At 38.1% G+C, this 17,902-nt stretch overlaps 1 protein-coding gene and 1 long non-coding RNA gene across 7 annotated transcripts in view; one reads left to right on the forward strand and one right to left on the reverse strand.

The window, feature by feature from the left end:
• LOC134729989 (uncharacterized) overlaps window positions 1-17,178 on the reverse strand; it is a 69,271-nt gene extending 52,093 nt beyond the window's left edge. The window contains exon 1 of the long non-coding RNA XR_010111573.1: window positions 890-17,178. This is a non-coding gene — a long non-coding RNA (uncharacterized LOC134729989). The remainder of the gene's footprint in view (window positions 1-889) is intronic.
• MITF (melanocyte inducing transcription factor) overlaps window positions 1-17,902 on the forward strand; it is a 228,029-nt gene that overhangs the window by 147,256 nt on the left and 62,871 nt on the right. The window lies entirely within an intron of this gene.

Genomic DNA, 17,902 nt, shown 5'->3' on the forward strand with positions numbered 1-17,902 from the left:
TTTTTTGTTTAGTAATTTATAACTTTATGAAAAGGAAATGAATCTGAATTGGAGCATATGAATCAGGTAAAGCAAGGGGCTGTTAAAGGAGAGAATGGTCCTAAAAAAGAAATTGTTTTAATTACTCTTTTTAAAAATAGGGAATGTCCTAGAAAAGGGTATAGGTGCCTCTATACCATTGTTTCTACCAGCTGTCTCTGGAATGAGTATTGGGATTGGAAGCGGTGGTGGTCAAAGGCTTTATCATTATTATTATGATTTTTACTAGGAGAGCATATGCATGCATTCTTTATGTAAAGTGATGTCCTGATGCATTTTATTTGAGTCACCCACAACTTTTTGAGGAGCACAGTTCTTCTGTCAGGTGTAAACTCACCAGTTTACTAGACTTAGACACATGATGTAACTCTAGTGGTCTTTCCTAGAAGAAAGATAACAAGGTGTAGGGATTCTGAAAATTCAAAGTGAGCAAAAGGATTTCAATCACCCGGTTGGGAAGTAATTTTTAAAAGTAGTTAAGAGGCCCAAAATGAAAAGCAAAATTCAGACTTCTATTACCTTACTACCATGCATAACTCTGTTGTAATCTCCCCTGTTGGGCCTGGGTTTTGTATAATTAAAATTTAGGGGCTGGAAATTTTGTTGAGCCTTAATTGGAAGTGACAAACCAGAGACATTCCTGCCAGTTAGGAAAGGCTTAAGAAATTCTTATTGGCTAAATTACAAATATGTAACATTTTTTCTGAACACTGCATGGTAGTTCAGACTGCCTAAAGGTGACAAGATTAGCTCTGTTTTTCTAGTGAAGTAGTAAAAATTAGATTAATAAGTACCAGGCAAAGAACCTTTTCTTTTTTCTTTTTTTTTTTTCTTTTGAAAGAAATCTTACCTTGAGTACTTCTGGCTGTGGAGATCGGTGCCTTAATTAGCCACATGTTCTTTTTACCTCCTGGGAAATAAGTACGGGATAAAATTGGGGATCAAGCCGTAGACGTACATTGACTTAGCACACGCCGCTAAGTAATTCATCAAGGAATGTTGGTAATTAGTCCTGCCTCTTTCAACTCTTGGCTTATTTTATAAAACCGGTTGATTTAAAATAATGCCTGCTGATTTATTACCCACACGTTTCAAGACTGGTACTTGGCTCTTAAACAAAAGCAATATTGTGCAGCGATGGAAATGCGCCCTCTTGTTTTTGTGTTTTTACAAATTCTGAAGGGCCATCTATGGCCCCCCTATTAACTTTGTTGCGTTTTCTTTTGCCCCATTCAGCATTTTACTGGGCTTTCTTTTCTGTCTTGGTGAAGAGAAAAGGGGAACAAATTTAAAACAAAAAACGAAAAAATCCAGGCTCTTAGAGATTTGGGATGTGAGGTGCTTGTCAAAGTGTATTGGCTCGGTGTGATTTGATGGAATTTAATTTGAATCCTTCGTCTGGTAAGACAGGCTGTAGTAATAGCCTTTTTTTTTTTTTTTTGCATTGTTAAATATTTGGTGATATTTATGGCAGGCAGGCTAATCTTAAAAGAATGAATTTATGAGAAGCACAGAACCTCATGACTTCAGCCTCTTACCCTTAGTATCCAAGCACTGTAGTGCATTATAGTTTGAATGCCAGATTCCCATTAATGCTAACTGATGGACCTCATTATGCTTTGAGATGAGACCTTAATCAGGGTCCCTGTTGAAAATCTATGATTAGGCTGTCTCTGATTCATAACTCTGTGAACTTGGGCACATTTCCTGTTCCCTCTGGGTCTCAGTGTCCTCATCTATAAAATGGAGGTAATAATACTCGCCCTGGGGAGTTTTTGCGAGAGTTAAATGAGATAATTCACGAAAGCAGTGCTGTCTGATAGAATATGAACCAAGTACATAAATTCAAAGTTTCTAGTACTCTCACTAAAAATAGTAAAAAAAAAAAAAAAGTGAAACTAATTTTAATGTATTTTATTTAACCCAAAATATCTAAAATATCACTTCAACATGTAATCAGTATAAAAATTATCAACAAGATATTTTCACATTTTTTCCTAAGTCTTTGTGCTGCCTTTAAAATTGCATGTATATTTTATACCTCCAGCACATCCCCAATTTGGACACTAAATTTTCATCAGAAAATTTATTTGACCTGTGTTTAGATTTTATAAAATGTATAATTGAAAAAGTTAGATTCATATACCTAACTTGTTTCAAACATATTCAAAAGATTTCCAATAAATAAATTGAATATGTCTTTAGATTTAAATTAAATTATATGAAAAGTTCAGTCTGAATGAGTCTGAACAAGCCACATTTCCAGTGCTCAGCAGCCGCACGTGGCCTTTGCATTGGACAGCACAGAACTAAGGCATTAGCCAAGTAGATGGAAAGTGCTCAAGAAAGGATTCTGCTCTACTGTTGGTAATAATAAATCACATAATGATTTACAATTACTAATCACACGAATATAAAAATTATTATCTTCTCTAAGTTGCCATCTTCATATGCCACTATTGTACCTACAAAGTATTACTGTTTTCCTACTGCCCGCCACAAAGAAAACACAAAAAAATTAGTCATTATTTTCTTGCTCATTATTTGGAGCCCATGTTAGCTGACATATCTTATGTATGGTTGATATTTCCTGTCAAAAACAGCCTCTTATAGGAGAAAGCAGCAACGAGTCACCCTTGGTAACATGGCATTTTGACTCATCTCTGCCAATAGCCTTCCATTCAGACTTGAGCATGGTGACAGCCCTCAACTTGTTAGCCACACATCTTACTCATACTCTCAATCCAGGTTCTTTTCAAACCTACACATATCACACTTACATAGCACCTGTCCGGTGTGTTAAAGATGTCTAAAATCTTGCGAATATATGAGTATTTAATCAACGTTCTTGGTGTGAAACAGACATTAGGGGACAAGGAGATTAGTTAATCGTACATTGTTCTTTACCATACATTACATAGATTGATTAACATGAAGGATATTGAAAACTAGGTTTTTTTGGTGGGGCTTTATATATGATTTTTATTTGTGCTGATGTTTCTAAGGCAATTTTCTTTCTTAGTTAACTTGCGATATATTTTTAGGAAATTATAGCACAACTCATAATGCAATGAAACAGTTCTTTACTAATTCATTAGATACCCAAGTTTTCTGTTTTGATAGTAATTTTCAACCACTTATTAAACCAGAAATAATACCTAAGTGATAATTTATATTTTGTTAGTCACCTTTTCATTCCTAATGCAAACAATGAGTCAATTATATTGGAATTAGTAAACTGTGTTAGAGAGATTTAATGTGTTCTTCATATAATACTAAGAGCCTATAAAGTCACATTCTTGTGCAATTACAAAAAGCAAGAAAGCCAAGGGAGCAAAAATGTTAACCATGCTATGACCTCCAGAAAGAAAAATCATCACGTTGTCAGATTTCATGATTTCCTTAGTTTGAAGTTAGATCTATTTTCTGAGTCTGTATTAATCTCAATATTTTCTTATTATCTTCCATTAACATAAGTTAATAAACTTTCAGGCCATTGCAAAGTTGATTTCAGTTTTCCAGTAGCTTTCCAGGTTTGTTTTAAAATGATATACCTAAATAATTTTTCAACTAATGAATTAGAAGAATCTTGATAGAACTCATAATACAATGTTATGAATATGGGCAATTGTGACCATTTTTATTGACACCTGGGACTCCCAATGTCTCATAGAGAGGGAAGACAAATTGAACATTCTGACAAGCCATTTAATTTTGATATAAAATCTCTGTTCATCAGTTTGACATGAAGCTAAGATGTTTAGAACTTAACCTCAAATGGTGGAAAGCATCGTGTAACTCAGGGGTTCTCAAAGTGTGCTCTGGAACCTGTAGCCACTGCATCCCCTGGGACCTCGTTAGAAATACAGATTCCCTGTGCCTATCCCAGGCCTACTGAACCAGAAACTCTGTGGGTGGAGCTCATTAATCTGTGTTTTAACCAGCCTTCTGAAAGATTCTAAAGTATGCTCATGTTTGAGAATCACTGCTGTAGAAACCTGGAGGTTAATTTGTAAGAAATGTAAGAAAAATTAGAAAATGCAGATGCAAATAAAGTCAATTAAATTTCTTTACTGTAGAGCCTCTGAGATCCTTTAACATGTAAAGACTTATGGCAAACCTCCAACAGTGGTACACTGGGCAAGCACTTTAAGAAGAAAGGGGAGGAGTAAGACAGGCAAAGGAAATGTTGCCTTGAGTTGCTCAGTGGAAGATGCAAAACACCTAATAGCTATTTAGGGTATTTTGTACATGTGGTACATTCTATTATGTGCATATATTTATGAAAAGTTTATAAAAATAGGTTAATTCTGTCAAGTCTTGAGGAGGTGAATTGAGGATAAGAAAACAATAAGAAACTCTAAAATGACTTGCTTTAGCACTGGGCCTTTCCAGGAACTCTGAGGGTCAGTGAATCCATTTGTCCACAAATATTTGTAAATTAAATATGTATGTCACATATGTACCATTCATCTCTTTTACTAATAAATGTAGATGCTGCTATGATAAAGTACAAATTGATATCAGAGCTCTATGTTTCATTTTTTTTTCTTATTTTTAGGCATTTTCCTGATCAACAAAAACCAAAGCACAACTCGTAATCAAATAGGGCCTTGAAATATTTGACTTTTAAAAATGATTGAAAGCTACTTAAAAATATTATTTTTTGTTTTTTAGACTTTATTTTTTAGAGCAGCTTTAGGTTCACAGCTAAATTGACCGGAAGATAAGGAGATAGCCATTTATCCCTGCCCATGCGTATTCACAGCTTCTAACCCCAGAGTGGTACATTTGCTGCAGTCAGGGAACCTAGATTGACATATCATTATCACCCGAAGTCCAAACTTTATGTTAGTGTTCACTCTTGGTTTTGTGCATTCCATGAATTTGGGAAAATGTGTAATGACATGTATCCACCACGATAGTATCATAGACAGTATTTTTACTGCCATAAAAATGGTCTGTGCCCTGCTTTGGTTGCTCCTCTAAAGAAAAAAGCCACTTTTCTTTAGGAACTGTGTTTTAGCTATCAAGAGTTATTTAAATTCTACTTTTAGAAGCTACTCTTTTTACAAAATTGGATTTAGATAAATGGTAGCACAAAATGGCCCTTTCAGAGTCTGCAGACCCCTGACATCTGTAATTCCCCCAGCAGTAGGCCCTTCATGGTCTGTCTCTGACATCAAAGGTCTTTCTACTGACGTGGCTGTAGTCTTGGCTTTGTCTTTTACACTGGGGCATTGACATCAAGAGAAAGTGTTTTTCTTCCTTTCTCCTTTCTTTTTTTGTATTGGTTTTCTGCCCGAAGGCAGTATATCCAGTGCATGTGGCCATCCTGCCCTTTCTGTTGAAATAAAACAAACGGTCATTTTAGGAAGCTCCATGGGAAAGATCAACTCTTTCTGATGCTGGAGTCCTTAACATGCATGTCCAGCACGATGACCAAGTACAGCCTTAGGTGAGATCTGGCTCATATATAGCCATGAAGTGCACTTTTCTTCCACCAGATGATACTGATTGCCTTCTCACCTTCTTACCTCCCTTTCATAGTTATAGTCCACCTAGTAAGAGAAGAAAAGGAGAAATCACCCTAAGATATCCCCTGAGGACTTCTGCACTGGATCGTGAACCTTGTTTCCTAGACCTACTTTTCTTTTCTGTTAGGGTTTGCATTTTTCAATTAAAATTCATTCAAAGAACTCCTGCCCAGAGGCATTTGATTATGCCTACACCTGCTATCTGGTTGCAGTGTTGAAAGGCATGGGCTCTGGAGTTAGATCGGGCGATATCCATATGTTTTCTCAACCTGAATTCCCTTGTTTGCATAACAGAGATAATAAAGGTCCCTAGCTCATAAGGTTGCTCTGAGGAATAAGTGACATGATGCTTGCAAAGCACTTAGCACGGTGCCAGGCACAATACTTTTTAATGCTGATCACTGTCATCAGCATTTCAACCAGAGACACACAGTCCACAGTAATTGAGCCACATAATGGGTTCTTGAGAAGTGACTAGAAGGTTAATGCTTTGGTAGAAGATTAGGAAAGTTGATTCTACCTATGATCTAGAATTAATTTCTCTAGAGATGCATGGGATGTGTAAAGATTCTTTTAATCAATTACTGTTGAATTACATTGCAGCAGCAAGGAATTTTAATTCTTAAAAACTGCCTGGCTATGTAGATTCCTCTAACAGTAATTTTTGGGGGATAAGGAGTAGTGAGATGCTTGGCCAAAGTTTTTAACTTTCCCCCAAATTACACCCACTACATAAAAGACTTATATGTTGTTTTTATTGATTGACAGCCAAATTAGGCAGCTGTTAAATCCTTACTTATAGAAAATTCTGTGGAAAGTGGTAAAAATCGGGGTTAAAGTTTCAAGAAAAATTAATAGACATCAGGCTATCAAAATGTTTCCTGATTCTGAAATTAAACTTTCACTTATAAGCTGAGAAGCCAACAGTTTTGGTTCTAGAATTCAGGTTAAATAGGAGTGACCATATATGATTTTATTAACTGTTCACTTTTGAAAGCCTTATTATTTTGGGGAAACTTGAAGGTTCAAAATACATTTAATCACAGCCTTTTGCCCCTAAGCCACAGGGCCTACATTGCAGAACCAGTCAACTGATGAAAACAAGTAATCTGTGTTCAGAGTGTTTTCATTGCTAATCAATTTGCATCACCATTTTTATCTAGTCTCTAAGTGTTTTGATTCATTTGCTTTGGAATTACTCGACTTCTTCCTTACATGATATGTCCATTTAATGTTATTGGACTGCACTATGCTGGCTGGGCACAGTGGCTCACGCCTGTAACCCCAGTGCTTTGGGAGGCCGAGGTGGGTGGATCACCTGAGGTCAGGAGTTCGAGACCAGCCTGATCAACATGCTGAAAACCCGTCTCTACTAAAAGTATGAAAATTAGCCAGGCTTGGTGGCGAGCACCTGTAATCCCTGCTACTTGGGAGGCTGAGAAAGGAGAATCCCTTGAACCCAGGAGGCAGAGGTTGCAGTGAGCCAAGATCATGCCATTGCACCCCAGCCTGGGCAACAAGAGTGAAAAAAAAAAAAAAAGACTACTGTGCTATCCTAACTCCTCCACCCCTAATCTCTGTAATTTATGGTACAAGTTTAATTTTTTATTGTTTATTCATTTGTTTGTATTTTTTACCTTTTAGAAACATGTCACCTTGACTGTTCTGTAGTCAGTTCTAACTACTTGCTGACCTTTATTTTTGCTATTAAACCATTTATCTTACTTCCGTTATATAGACTATCTTCAGATAAGACCAGAGGCCATTCTCTCCAACCAGTCTTGCAAAGTTCACTACTTCACAATTGATACTGCAACCATGAAATCAAACATGCCTCTGCATGGACCCCTAGTATGACCCAGGGGAAGTTGTCTTTCTGGGTGTAGGTCTCCCCATCTGAGGCGTCTCAGACTTCCCTCCTAGCCTGGACTTTCAATGAATTATCCCCTTTTTCCTGGAGAATCGCCCACCTACAGACCACTGAAGTTTCATTTGTGATAAGATGAAGGTGACAAAGGACTTTAAAAGCCCTTGAAAGAAACATTAGGTTTATTTTAAGTGTTAGATACATAAAACAGTTGTAATGATAAAGAACATCAGTGTATATAATACTTACAGTTCCACTATAGTTTAAGTCACCAGTTTCTCCTTGAGGGTGGCAACAGGTGAGTTGAGAAAAGCCGCTTTTTTAGATACGCTATTATTTTGTCTGAGTGTGTTTTGCCAATTATAATAATAATGTTAATCCTGGTTATCACTTACTGCATTCCTGAGACTTTTCTGAAGGTCTTTTGAGTAGAGATTGAGCACAGACTTATTCAGAATAGATGGTGAGGTTGTCAACTAAACTGCCATGAGTTTATTTACACAAATGTCCTAAAGTCTATATTAAATATTTAGTTCTCAAGTATGCTAAATCCCTAATATTAAAATTTATCTCTGACACAATTTTTGGTCACAGGATGTTCTGTAGCTCTTATTTTCTTTCCCTTATGAAGCAGAAAACAAATAAAGGCTATGGATGCTTTTTTATGTTCAGTCAGTGGGTATAGGACAGGTGAAGGGGGATTTACAATGTGACTCACTTCTATAAATATTTTGCTCACTTTCCTTCAGTTTATATATTAATACTAATTTTAATTCATTCCTTAAGAGAGAATGTGTGGAGTGTTTGGGTGTGTGTGTGTGTGTTTTGACAATTTTTCTCTTAAAGGCTTTCCATTTTCACTGATCTTTCAACTTTTCCTCTTTTTCCATCCTTGGAGAATACCTCTATAGATGCTAACACCCCCCTTCCCCTATTTACCTCCCTCCCTCCCTCACTCCCTTCCTCCCCCTCTCTTTCTCCTTCCTGCCTTCCCTTGAATCCTAGCTCTGTCCTTAGATAAACTTGGGCAAGTGACTTAGTCTAAACCTTAGTTTCCACATCTGTTGCACTGTGTTTCTTTAACATGAAAACCTCCCATGTCGTTGGCAAATAAGATAGTCATGTCAGTATAACATGAAAATCCTTTTGGCTCATTTCCCACAGCATATTAATGCTTGAAGTAGTCAAAGACAAGTTTTATCATATTTAAAGAGAAAGCCTTAGCCCTAGATAAAGCATTACTTGGCTTTCCACAGGGCTCTGCTCTCTGGAGAAGTTGAGAATACAGAGGTAGCAGCTGCAGAGACACTACTGTCTGTGCTAACACAGGACATTCATAAAGAAGGCTGTCTCTGGGATCAGATTTTAATTTTTTAAAAAAGGATCAACATTAGAAGCATCTATACTTGTTATCCGTGGTCTACCTTTTGAGAGAGGAAGCAGGAGCCCCAGCGTTTAAGGCTGTCTGGGATGCTAGCTGCAGAATCCAGTAGAAATTTAACCAGCTGGTGCTGAATTAGGGTTTACTGATTGTTGTTATTCATGCTCCGGTTATAAAGGTGCATAGGTTTTGAGGGATCTGCCCCCAATCTTCTTTTTTCTTAATATGCCCTGCTATTCATAGGTGTGATTTTTGTAGAACGTGATGTTTTCCAGGACTGTAGAAATGGAATTAGAGCATAAACACCTGAACCAACCTCAGAGCTGTAATTAAATGAATTCATGTATGTAAGTACCTAGCACAGCCCCTGAGCTGGTTGGCTTTGATTGGATTCTTGAAGGACAAGTAGGAAAGGGCTTAATCAGTATCAGCTAGTACTGTTGAACCCTTCAAACATTGCAGTTCAGCCTCAGAAGGTGAGGGACGTATCCCTGTAGTGGTTTGTGTTGAGTGGAAACTTGAATAACAAGTAGGGTTATACCCAAAAGACTAGGATGAGGGGGCATGGCACAAGGAGAGAAATGAAGCAACAATACATACTCTGGATTTTGGTGTGAAGCAGTGAAATGCAAGGTAGCAGAAGGTAGGACTAGGAGGGTATTGGGAACTGAAGCTGGATGGATGAGCAGGGTCCAGGAGCTTGGGTCTGATGCAGTCAGGATTGGGTAGCCATCAACAGCGTGTCTTCATTTTCCTTTTAGGAAAGAAGAAGGTGGTTAAGGTGGACTTCTATGGGAGCTGGTGAAGATGGTGGCATTGGTTTTGGAGGAATGCAGTTGGAGGTGGGGAGGCGATCAAAATGATTTGGGGAATGAGTGATGAAAGTGTTGGCTCCAGAAGACGTAAGAAGAAAGCACTGGTTAAAGAAAATTAAGGAGTAAAGTATATGGAACCTTGCCAGACAGAAGGAAGAAGGCATAATACTATAATGCTTTACAGAGAAGAAAAACTGAACATAGTAGAGCTTAAGAAATTGGTCTATATTGGGAGTTGACAAACAATGTCCATGGGCCAAATCCTGCTACCATCTTTTTTGGTAAAGTTTTATTAGAATACAGTCATGCTCATTTATTTTCATAGGGTCTTTGGTTCCTTTCACACTACAATGACAGATTTAAGTAGTACAACAGAGACCTTGTGCCCACAAAGCTGAAAATAATTATCCTCTGGACATTTATAGAGAAAGTTTGCTGACTGCTGATCTGTGTGTATAGCTAGTAAGTAGACCTGGGATTCAAATCTTCCAGAGTTGGGATCATATCTCTTTTGCTCACTTCTGTATCCTGGGCATTTTGCATTGTGTCTAACATATAGTAAGCCCTCATAAATTAACATTTATTGAATTAACCTACAAATGAGTGAATTAATTAATAAAATCACAAAGTCAAGTCTACTTGAGTCACAGCTTGTGCTAGTCATTATTATTCTGTACTGATTCTTACAAAGATGTTGAATGGGAGTTGATATACAAAACAAATATATTTATTGAGTGTCAACAATATATAAGGCATGTTCTTCGTTTTAGGATACAGTGAAAAACAGATTTTCATGTGCCCTTGTGGAACTCACTGCTAACAGGGAAGACACATGTTAATTAAATAATCACAGAAATGCATGCACAGTTTCAGCCTCAACAGGTACCAGACAGGAGAGGGGCACAGAGTTTTGAGAGCTGCCAATGGGAAGATGTGATGTAAAGAGTTCAAGAAGTCTTTCCCCTGTTCACCTGTCTTGTGATCTGAAGAGTGAGTGAACTTTAGTTTAAAAGGGATGTGGGATGAGTATTTCAGGCAGCAAGCACTGCATATGCAAAGGCCCTGTGTCAGGAGAGAGCAGGCAAGAAACAAAGAGAAGGTTGGTCTTGCTGGAGGAGCAACAGCAAAGGGGATCATGGTAAGGACTGAGGCTGGAGAGATAGGCATGGGGTCTTGTGATCAAGATAGTGAAGTCAGTCTGCTTCTAGAGCCAAGTCTAAACTAGAGCTGCAAGTTTGGGACTCAGTAATAGAGTAAGTATTGTAGTTAAAGAAGAGTATTGTACACACCAGAGAGAGGGCTGTGAGAGAAGATGTGATCCTTGAGAAGTACTCTGGAACATGCCAGTAGGACAGAGAGGGAGAACCTATGAAGCAGCCAGTAGGACAGAGGGGGAGAACTTATGAAGCAATGTAAAAAAAAAAACAGGAACAAAGCTTGGAGAACCAGGATGGTAAAGGTTTTGAAATGGAAGTTTATGGCATGCATGTCTAGGATTGAAAAGTGTCTATTGGGTTGGTCTTTTGTGTGATCACTGTGACCTTGGAAAGAACAGGTTTGGGAGAGTGGAGGGGAATGGCTGGAGCTGGTAATTTGTTGAATGAATGGGAAGAGGAAATGGAAACAAGCATTTATTCATTCATTTACCCAACAAGTAGTTATTGAACATCTTTGTATTAGGGATCTAATGGTGAGTGAAAATACGTAAGATCCTTGTTCTCCTGGGGCTTACTGTTAAGTAGAGAGGTGGGTACTTAGTCAAACAATCTCCCTACCACCACCCAAAAAGATGTATGAACACTAAAGTCTACAGTAATTGCTGTAAAGGAAAGAAAGAAAGTTTTGTAGGAATATGTAGCAGAGAACGGGGGAAGTGTTTGGGCCGGGAAGAGTTCTCCAACTAAGTGATCTTGGAGCTGAAGGAAGCATAGGTGTGAGCTTTGTGAAAGCTGTGGTGAGAGAAAATTTCAGCAGGTGGAGAAAAGCAGATGCTGAGACCCTGCAGTGTCAGAGAGCTAGAAGCTCCAGGAAATAAGAAGTGAGGTCCAGAGTGGTTATGTGTGAAGAGCAGTGATGAGAATTGTGCAATACAAGGCTAAAAGGTGGGCAGGGGCCAGGGGCCTAGGGTTTAAGCTCCCAGGACTTAATCCTTAAGACCATCTAAAGGATTATTGTCTTTATTTTAAGAGCAATGGGAAGCCATGGAAAGGCATGGGAAGCCATGGAAAGGTATAGGCTAGGGGAGCCACACCTGGGTTTTAAGGAGTGTAGTCTGCTCTTTGCAGAGACAGCGTAAACCTGTTAGACCTTTCTGAACCAACATGGGTACATGGCCCTGAGAAGGATTCTCATCTCAGGGGGTTATCATTCCCTCTTCTGAGTGTGGAGTCATCTAAGCTCTTCAGAAAACCTCCAGCTCAGATATAACTTATGCCTGCCTTGGCAGAAGCACATGAAGGTTTCTCCTAAAACCCACTGGAAAAAATTCTGCTGGGGAGAATGTCTTCTAAGGACTGCATAAGCTATAACTTCAGGAGACATGAATTTCTGGGTTAAACCAATTGCAGGCAAAAAGAAAAAAGCATAGGCAACTTCTGAGAGAAATGATTTCAAGGGCTTTAGGCTTGAGTTACCTCTGAGTGATGTCTCTCATTGGGGTCTGCCGGGGCACGTGATACAGCAAGTGTTTTAGAGACCTCTCTCTATAAAAGCCATTTTGACCCCTCTCCACTTATGCACCATTCTGTCCTCAGATTTGATGAATAGAGAAAGCTTTGCTAAGAATAACTGACTTGCTCAGTACCTCTTAATATTCAAAGAAGTCTTTGCATATTAAGAGGACTTGATTTCTGCCGAGTGGGAGGGGTGGGGAAATAATAGATTTTCAGGGAAGGTAATGGTGGGCCCTATTGGGAGTGGAGGCAGAAAACAGTGGCCTTCTTGGTCACACTTCTAATCACAGAGAGTGGGTGACCCTCCCCTCTGCTCCCAGCTAACACACACCTCAGCCACCCTGTTGCAGCCGGTTTATTTTTGCATCAATAATAACCGTCCTCCATGGAATTAAAAAATCGTGATATTTCCCTGTGGTTCTTGCCTACATTTTCCTGTTTCTGAACCAACCAACTCTCTTCCTTTTGCTTGGAAAGCACATCCTTAATTAGTTTTGCATAACATGTGTGGTACAGTTACCTGAATTCCTTCTCCTCCTTCTTGGCCCTGTTTAACCAAACACCTCCCACGTCTTTGTTCTTTGTGCTCATCCTGATTGACTCATGAGGTGACACTGGCTGACACTTGGCAAACCAGTGACCTTCTTTTTGAGCTAGAGTTGACAAAACCTGATAGAACAGGGTAAAAAGGGGGAGGCAGAAGCCTGCAGCCAGCCCTTTTTTCGTTAAGGAGAAAGCAGCATGGGTAAACATATTAAGAAGAAGTTCTGCTTTGAATACTTTGGGAATATTTGACAAAATTATTTGTTCAAGAACAAAAGTAACATGTTTAAGGCAAATAAAGGATGAGGAGCAATGCTCAATCAGGAAAAATGAGGTAGAGGGATAGAGTAGTGATTATACCATGTCTATTTTAGAGATATTACGTACTTTATGAAATTCTTGCATTTGTTAACTATTAAAATCAGAAGAATTTACCTGGAAAAGTAATAGCCAGAAAGGAAAAATAGGTTTAACACACGATAAGCACCGGAAGCTGTCCTATGTTCATTTTCCCAGAAACGATGTTTTCAATTAAAAAACAAAACAAAACAAAAAAAACCTATGAGGATGGAATGAGGTATGTGTTAAGTGAATTGAGCCGTTTGGAGGAAGATTGCTACAGTATAACCTTTTATATTTCCATGACTTGGTTTTTGGTTGTAATTTCAAGCAGTGCACTCCTAGACCAGCTAGATAAAAAGAATGGCCCTTTAACCAAATAATCAGGGATAACGAACCAGTGTGATTTTTCAAAAAAAAAAAAAAAAAAAAAAGATAAATTTTAAGTTAACTTTGCTACTATCAGTGTTAAAATTAGTTGTATTTAGCTTCATTTAGAGCCCTTTCCCTAAATATAGTGTGTTGTTAATAATGCAAGTGTTTTAGCTTTAAAAATGACCTTTTATAACAATTTTTACTATTTCCATTTTGCCAAGATTTAGATAATTTTCATGGGTTTAAGCATAATCCTTTAAACTTAACTCAAGTTTTTAGCCCTGTCACCCTGACTCTATCCTTCTGTTCATCTCCTATCCCTCCCCCAATCCCCACACTTCAATTTTCTTTAAGATTTTGTTAGAGTGCACTTAGAGTGAATAGAGTCTGAGCCCATGGAAGTTTCCTATTGCTTATTTTTCTCCCAATGGCCCATGGTCTAATCACATATTAGACCGAGAATAGTTGGTCCTCCCCTCTGAGTATCTCCACAGTTCTGCATAGATTGCAACCAGATGATGACATTAATTAATATGGTGAATTCTGAAAGCAAGCATGTAAAATAACCCTCCCTGTCTAATTCAGAGATCACAGAAAGACTTGGGCAGTACTTTGAGCCTTGACGACATAGCGTGTGCTGAGCATGGCCTCCCTTCCCTATGTCATCAAGAGTCCATGTAGTGTAGGCAATTAAGGGACCCATTTCTCCCAGCACGTGTCACCCTTGCAATTGGAAGGTGTCCACTATTCTGGGCCTACATGGGGATAGTAGAGGGAGCTGGCTTAGTCAGGCAAAGTTGGGGGCAATGGGCAGTAGTAATGTGATTTGCTTTATAACTGTTTGCTTTGCATTGGCGACTGAGCTGTGGCCACACTCCAACTGGCAGTGGAGATGGAACCTTAATTTTAGATTGTGTCCCCAATGTTTGGTGAAAATAAAAATGGAGAGGTGACCATGAGTTGACTTGAGACTTTTTATATGTGAGTCATAGTATCTATTAGGAAGAATTGCATTCATGTTATGTAATTATCCTTTGTTTAGTTTTTCTTTTGTTTTTCCAGTAATGAATAATCCTTATCATCTCTTTTGCATCCTTATTTATTTTCCCATTTACATAAATTAATAAGGCCATGACAGCTAACCCCATACTAAATATATGTATACTTGAAGCTTGCTTTGAACTTCCTGAGAACATATCTATTTGGTTTACTGCTGGGTCCCCAGCACCTAAAATATTACAGGGACATATGACAAACTCCATAAATACTTCCTAAATAAAATTGCAGTTTAATTCATGACTCATTCTTCACCCTTTGGTTCTTATGTTTGAGTGACCTAGCTGTCCAGTGGGTTTGCATGGATAATTTATATGTTCCTCCACATGAAGGGATAAATAGATAGCTCATAGGTTATTCTGGTATAGAATAGAACCCTTTGAAAACCAGCCTGAGGCTCTTTTTCCTTTTTTAAAAAATTAGAATGCTGGTTTGATCTTCAGACAAAAAATACTACTTTTAATTACTGTGCAGTCTTTAGTTACACCCATAACCTCTGGGACACTGAGATGGTAACACATTCAATTCTTTGTCTTTGACTTGGTTATTAACTTGCCTTTGCCTTGGTTATTGTTAGCCCATGATATTTAGGGAAGTACCTCTGAAACATTTTAATGTCTGCCTTTTTTTTTTTAAGGTAAAACGCAGAAAAAAAAACCAAATAGGTTTGGTTTTGAATTTTAAATTACTTTGTATTATTTTTGTTTTATAAAAATATACAGTAATTAGAAGAATGCAATAATGCTACTTTCTATCGTGTTTTATTATTTCAATGTTGTTTGTAGAGGTTGTAAGCTATGGTCTCTGAGTCTTCAAGGAGTTTGGGAATTAAAAAGACCACAATCTATGGGTTTTATTTTTAATTATTATGAAACCATAGAGATGAAAATGCAATGTGTATCATAAGAACAATTTTTCTCTATGATGTGGATTGAGTTTGTAATTGAGAATAGTGATTTTCAAATTAGCTAATCTTTGGACTGCTCTGGTGAGGTTTTAAACATAAGAATAGCTAGGTCTAGTCCTAGAGTATAGGAATGGCCTTGTAATCTGTATTTTTATAAAAACTCCCTGTTTATTTCAGATGATAAGCATAGCCTAGTTTAGAACATTAGATCAATGAGCTCAAGTCATGGGTATGATTTGTCAGTCGGCCTACTGGTTGTCCTCTGTTCTGTGACCTGAGACCTTCTTCTGAGCCTGACTAACTATCTTGCAGATGGATGTTCTTGCTGTGGTGTAGGTAAGAGAGTGTGGACAGGGGAGGCATTGAGCCTAGATCCATTTTAATTACCATACAAATATCTTAGGTCATGAGGCAGCTAGGGTCATCTTCTCTAAGGGCAGCTAATTTCTTTACTTATGCCAAGCAACAGCCTTGTCACTGGGGGCTTTTTTCTTAATTTGGCCTTTTTAAAAAAAAAATCAGCAAGAGGAGTGTTGTTAAATTGCCAACCAATTCAGACTCACTAGTCTTTTCCAGTATCTACTGGAGCTAAAATTCACAAACCCAACTCACTTCTAGAAATCGTAGCTTCTGACTCTGCGTCAGCATGGTGGGTGTTTGGGCAGCAAGTGAGTAGAAGGTGCTGGGATCAGATTGCCTGGGTTCTGACTCTGCTGCTCCCATGCACTGGATGTGCGACTTGGAAGCAAAATTACTTAACCTCTAAGAGCCTTTGTTTTTCCCGTTGGCAAAAAGGCAATAACATTAATACTAATATAGGGTTGTCGGAGGATTATATGAGATAATGCTCATGCATCAAAAATGGTAAGCACTCAACACATGTCAGTGGCTGGTATTATTACTATAATTTTTACCACAAATTCTGAATAAACACATCTAGAAACAAGGTATTGTCATGATTAGCTTGAACCAGTATCACCCATAATTTTTTTATTAATTATTGCCTCCCTTTGCACTCTCTGGGATTTCCATTCATTTATTTCACAAATACTTATTTAGTACTTACTATCCAAGCCGGGTACTAGGCACTGGGGATACACTAGTGAACAAAAGAGACAAAACATAAATGGTAGTTTAAAAATTGATGCTTCACTACATTTTAACAGCCTTACCATTTAACCGTACTGAAGACTGAGAGAAGAACTGAAATGTTTGATCATTTTTAGATTCTGTGAATTTGCCCATACCAGGTGCTGACTAGCATGAAAAATAGTGACAGAAATGCTACATAATTTCTTCCATGTGTCTTCTACTGGTCTGTCCTTCTGTCTCTATCCATTCTTGGCCAAATCCTGCCCACCCAATAAGACCCACTGAAACACTGCTTTCCATGTGAGGTGCCCCAAGGTTTTCCCTCCTGGTCCCTCTACCTCTCTCTCCTCCAATCTCTACTCACTCCTTCCGTAGAATTTGGCTTGTATTCCATGTATAGTCTGTATCAATGTATCCTTTGTATTCCCATTAGTTATTTTCACCCTTATAAACCATAAGTAATGTGTAGGACCACATGGCTTCTACATCTTGCAGGCTCCTGGCTCTTAAGACAGTCCCAGGTATATATTAAGTAGTCAGTAGGATGCAGAGTTCATAGAGAGAAAAGAAAAATTTAGTCTACAAGTGAGATTTTTCTCTCTTTGCTCCTTTGTAAAATGGGAATAAAGAGTACCTAGCTCACAGGCTGGTAGGAGTGTGAGATGATGCATATTGTTGGAGATGTTAGCACAGCCCATTCACAGTACAGTTTCAATAATAGCTATTTCTTGTTATTTTTAAAACAGTTTTATTGAGGCATAATTAGCATATAGTAAAGTACACATGTTCCAAGTATATAATTTGATAAATTTAGACACATTATACCTCTGTGAAATGATCCCTACAATCAAGAAAATTAACATATCCTTGTACCTCTTTGTAACCCCTTCTTCCTTCCCAGCTTGGCCCTACTCCCCTTGTCCCCAGGCAACCACTGATTTGATTTGTGTCACTATAGATGACTTTGTAATTTCCAGAGTTTAAAAAATATGGATTCATACCTTTTGTAGTTTCTTGGGAGAGAGGCCTGGCTTCTTTTACTCAGCATAATTAATTTGCAATTCAGCCATTTTGTGGCACGTATCAATATCTCATTCCTTTATATTGCTAACTGTATTCTTTTATATAGATAGACCACAGTTTTTTTTATCCATTCCCCTCTTGATGAGCATTTGCTTTTTTTTTTCAGCCTTAGAATATTACAAAGTTCCTATGAATATTTATGTACAGGTCTTCGTGTGGATTCATTCTTTCATTTCTCCTGGGTAAATATTTGGGA

This window comes from Pan paniscus, chromosome 2, assembly GCF_029289425.2.
Source record: "Pan paniscus chromosome 2, NHGRI_mPanPan1-v2.0_pri, whole genome shotgun sequence".
NCBI classification, from domain to species: Eukaryota; Metazoa; Chordata; class Mammalia; order Primates; family Hominidae; genus Pan; species Pan paniscus.